This window comes from Ipomoea triloba, chromosome 11 (genome assembly GCF_003576645.1).
Source record: "Ipomoea triloba cultivar NCNSP0323 chromosome 11, ASM357664v1".
NCBI classification, from domain to species: Eukaryota; Viridiplantae; Streptophyta; class Magnoliopsida; order Solanales; family Convolvulaceae; genus Ipomoea; species Ipomoea triloba.
Window position 1 is genome coordinate 2,217,010 of NC_044926.1, and position 4,696 is coordinate 2,221,705.

Genomic DNA, 4,696 nt, shown 5'->3' on the forward strand with positions numbered 1-4,696 from the left:
TTTTTTTTTTTTTTTTTTTTTTTTTTTTTTTTTTTTTTTTTTTTTTTTTTTTTTTTTTTTTTTTTTTTTTGGTTTAGTTTCTAGAAAGTGTAGTATCTTAGGAATCAATAATGATGGATGTATTGCAGGCTTGAGTTAGCAGAAACAAACGCACAGGATGATTATGCAAAGCATCAGATTAATGAGCTGAGGAAGACTACCATAAACTTGCATGGTTCTTTTGTGCAGGTAAAAATACTTGTGTTTATTTACTTGCTTGCACATATCATTTTTTTTTCTTGTGCAAATTGTCCGGGATTGTCATGAAACCAAGTTTACAGAAAGTCAGCACCTCTGATGGATGAATTCAGTTTGTTGCACATTTGATGTGATCTTTTGTAAAACATTAGATATATATATATTGGATAAAACTATAATGCTTTCTTGTGAAGTTGTTTTTATCTATCTATCTATATATGGAGAATAAATTTTTGCATTTGCATCTACCTATTATTGTGTGCTGAGTTTTTGAGTAATATAAGAAAATCTGATGATGCTAGGTGATTATTACTATTTTTTCTATTATTTACAAATCCTTTATTATTATTTTGTCTCCTTATGATGCTAGGTGATTTTCACGTAAAGAAGATATATATTCAGTTATTTTATCCGTGTGAAGTTTTATCTTCTTTGTTGAGCTAATTTACCAATTTGTAATGAATTGGACAGGAATGGGGCTCTGATGGATTCGAAGATACTACTCTGAATCCAGAAACTTCTAAGTGCAAAGATTTCTTGTTGGCTACAGCATCGGGAAAGATTGATGGGGTGAAAGCTACTGGTAAACTATCACTCCTTTTGAGAAATCCAAGTTGTCTGCTTATACCCTAGGTGCTATTGCATCTTGCGTGAGGCTCTATGCCTACATTGGTGAGGAGCTGAAGGGACTTATTGATCATAACCCCTACAAGAAGTGGATTGAGAATTACTCCTCAGACAGTTTTCAGGTTTGGTTATTTTTATCATCATCTGTAGTTGAAACTTTTTAGAAGATACAAATGACTTGTTTCTTAGTGGGTCATGTTTTTGTTTTCTAGGATTTTTCTTTGCAAACACAGTACTTGCTGAACAGCTTAAGTGACTCTTTGACTGTGGAGGAGCTTGACATCATTGAAAGACTTTATTCTCAAGGATTTAAACATGAGATAAACTTTTTCTTAGCTCAGCCACTTATTCAGAAAGCTGTTGTACCCCTCTCAAGAGAGCATAACCTAGAAAAACGCCAACTGATGATATTTTCCGATTTTGATTTTTCATTTACTTATGTTGATTCATCTGTCGTCTTGGCTGGAATTGCAATAGCTCCAGAAACTGATAAAATCCTGAAAGAAAATCCTATAAAGTCGTCTAATCTAATAAGACACCGTTGGGGAGTTGTCCACAGTAATTACATTGATAGCTATGAGCAGTGTATAGAGGACATGTTAGCCACTGAAAAAGGTAATTTTATCTCATTTGGCTTGTGATAATTGATGACCCCCATTGCCCCATCGATTCTAAGCTTTTGCTTTTGGTTTTGCAGCGGAGAAGTTGAACTATAAAGGTCTGCGAAAAGTACTTGAGAAACTCTCAGATATTGAGAAAGAAGCAAATTCAATGGTGATTGAATGTGGTGTGCTTAAAGGTCTTAAACTGGAAGATATACAACGAGCTGGGGAGCGTCTTATTCGCTATGACGTTTGTTTTGAATTTTTCCGAACTGTAATAAAAAAGGAGAGTTTGGATGCAGATGTTCATGTGGTATCCTATTGTTGGTGTGATGACCTCATTAGATCTACCCTTTCATCAGGTATTTGAGAGACAGCCTGTAACTGAGTTGACTTTCATTAGAAGATCTCAACTTGTTTGTTATATCTCTTCTTCCTAATCCTAATGTGTTCTTAATGTCTGTGTCTACTAGGGGGTTTAAATGGCCTAAAGGTGCATGCAAATGAGCTCAAATTTGGAGATTCTGGGTGCACTGGTGAAATTGTGAGGAAGGTGGAGTCCCCCATTGACAAGGTTCAAGTTTTTGGTAAAATCATAGAGAGCTGCGGAAAAGGAAAGAAACTACTGACGGTTTACATCGGAGATTCATTTAAGGACTTGCTCTGTTTGCTTGAAGCAGATATAGGCATTGTGGTAGATCCAAGCCCCAGATTGATAAAAGTGGGGAAGCATTTTGGCATTAGATTTATTCCACTGTTTCATGGTGTGCTTGATAAGCAGAAGGAAAGTGTGGAGGTCGAGGGAGCAGACACTTATTCTTCTACTTGGAAAGGGGGGTTGTCTGGCATTATTTACACAGCGCCTTAAGCTGGGCTGAGATACATGCTTTTGTCATTGGCTATCACCGTTTTACTTAGGATATTGAGAGAAATGTTAATTAAAAAATAGAAATAAGTGAGATACAGACAGACAGTTTGGTGGCCACACTCATTTGGCTGGAGATCTTAGATTGAAGCTAACTTTTATTAATGTCTCATCTTGTGCCTAATTTTTTATTTTGCTAATAATTACATTGATATTTTTATTAACGTTTGACTCGTGAAGTCAAATAATTGTATGTTACACACAAACTGAGATTGTGTCACAGTCATGCAAATGCAAGATCAGAAAACAGCTACCTGGTGAAGTGTCCCATGAGCCACAAAATCAGAGACCAGTATGCTGTAGTCTGAATAAAGATGCAACCGGTGGGCAAAGCCAAAATTCAACCTCTAATGGAGAAGGAATATAGGTAAGCTGGAAGCACAACCCTGAACAACATACACACAAGTAGTTTAGCTTCAAAACTAGCATACCTCCTTTTGTGGAATCCGTATGTCCAGTTGACGATACATGTAAAATTCCCAAGGGAAAGCTGGTTTTTGAATCTGTCATAAATTCAAGTACAATGAAAAATAAAACAAGATCCAGTTGTCAAACCAACTTCATTAAGGGAAATCAAGTAGAACCACTTTAAATTACCTTTAGTGCAACAACCTCATCTGGATTACTATCAAAGTATGCTTTAAACACCTGTGCAAATCCACCCCTACCCGTACAGCCTTTGATTTGGTATGCAAAACCACCTAAAAATATTTGAAATGGTACTTGAGGAAATTCATTGAAGAACAGGCTATGATACCCTGCTACCGGGTGTTTGGGCTAAAATGAGCACACTAAAAGATTGAATCCAATCCATTATTATGACCTTATTATTTTTTAAACGTGGGACTCTTAACACTTATAAAAGTGAACAATGACAATATATTGAAAGATTTCTACCATGGAAGCTATGCGCATTTGAACTGATACACTGATGATTAATTAATTACCTAAATCAATGGTTTTATTCCTGCCTGATTTCAGCAAAGTAGATAATGACACCTTTCCAGTGTAAGCCTTTTTGCTCAGATGATATCCCTGATAAAAGTATCTTAAAATGAGACTAGAAGTTTAAATAATATAGAAGGATTTATCAGGAAATCAAAATAAGAGTTACATGTCTCACATCATATTTCAATATTTGAGGGTTCAACTTCTGCAACAGATTCTTAATGACTAAGATCAGCCATGGATTCACACAAGGTTCACCATTCTCTGATTGAGTGTACTGGGAAATGAATTACCTTATACTTGTTCCAGCAGAAATATCGACTACAAAACATGTCTTAGGAAAAAAAATAATGAAACCCAATCAACAGTAAATAATGAATTATGTATAATGATTGATCTAATACTAATTGAAAAATGCACATAACTTAATTGAATGCCCAAGATGAAAAAGCATATGCTTTGTTGTGTAATCTGTTGTGGCAATCAATTGATCCTAAGCTTTATATTATGCCATGTAGTCTGTAAGTCGGACAACCATATTATTGTATATATACCTAACTTCAGCTCCCACAGCATACATTCTGTCCGATCAGTGCTGCATGAAGATATTGAGGTGGAAGATATTTAGCTCCTTCGTTCCAGTGGCATTTTCGTAAATAATTGGAACTTTGGCGCACCTAGTCTCACTTGCAAGTGCACCTAGTTTCACTTACAAGTGCACATATTTTCGCACCTATTTTCACTTACAAGTGCAAGTAATTTACCTTGTTAATATTCATGCACCTATTTTTGCAAATATTTTAACTTACAAGTGCAAGTAATTTACCTTGTTAATAATCATGCACCTGGTGCAATCTAGGTGCACCTAGTTATAACATTAGTTGCACCTAGTTATAACATTAGATGCACTTAGTATTGACGCTCAATATACAATTCACTTGCACCTGTAATACATTTTACTTGCATCTGCAATACATTTTACTTTGTTAACATTCATGCATCTGGGTGCAACCTATGTGCACCTAGTTATAACATTAGGTGCACTTAGTATTGATGCTCATTGTACAATTTACTTGCACTTGTAATACATTTTACTTGCATGTGTGCACCTATTTTCATTTACAGGTGCAAGTAATTACCTTGTTAACATTTATAAACTTGGGTGCACCTAGTTATAACGTTATGTGCACATAATTATAATGTTAGGTGCAACTACATTCCGGACACGTGGCGCGCTGTGATTCGTCCGCAATTCTCTCCTGGGCGGCCAATACGCACCTGAACGCAATCCTATATATATATATATATATATATATATATATATATATATATTGGTTGATAAGCTAACTATTTTACC

General features: G+C 35.4%; 1 long non-coding RNA gene and 1 pseudogene across 1 annotated transcript; one reads left to right on the forward strand and one right to left on the reverse strand.

Annotated features, from left to right (window-relative positions):
* The window catches only part of LOC115997382, a 3,366-nt pseudogene extending 863 nt beyond the window's left edge, over positions 1-2,503 (forward strand).
* Positions 2,504-2,709: 206 nt separating this feature from the next.
* Positions 2,710-3,054, reverse strand: LOC115996513. Its single transcript, XR_004093639.1, has 3 exons — positions 2,989-3,054; positions 2,823-2,894; positions 2,710-2,738 (listed from the first exon to the last, which is right to left on the reverse strand). It is a non-coding gene; the product is annotated as an uncharacterized LOC115996513 (long non-coding RNA).
* Between the last annotated feature and the right edge of the window lie 1,642 nt (positions 3,055-4,696).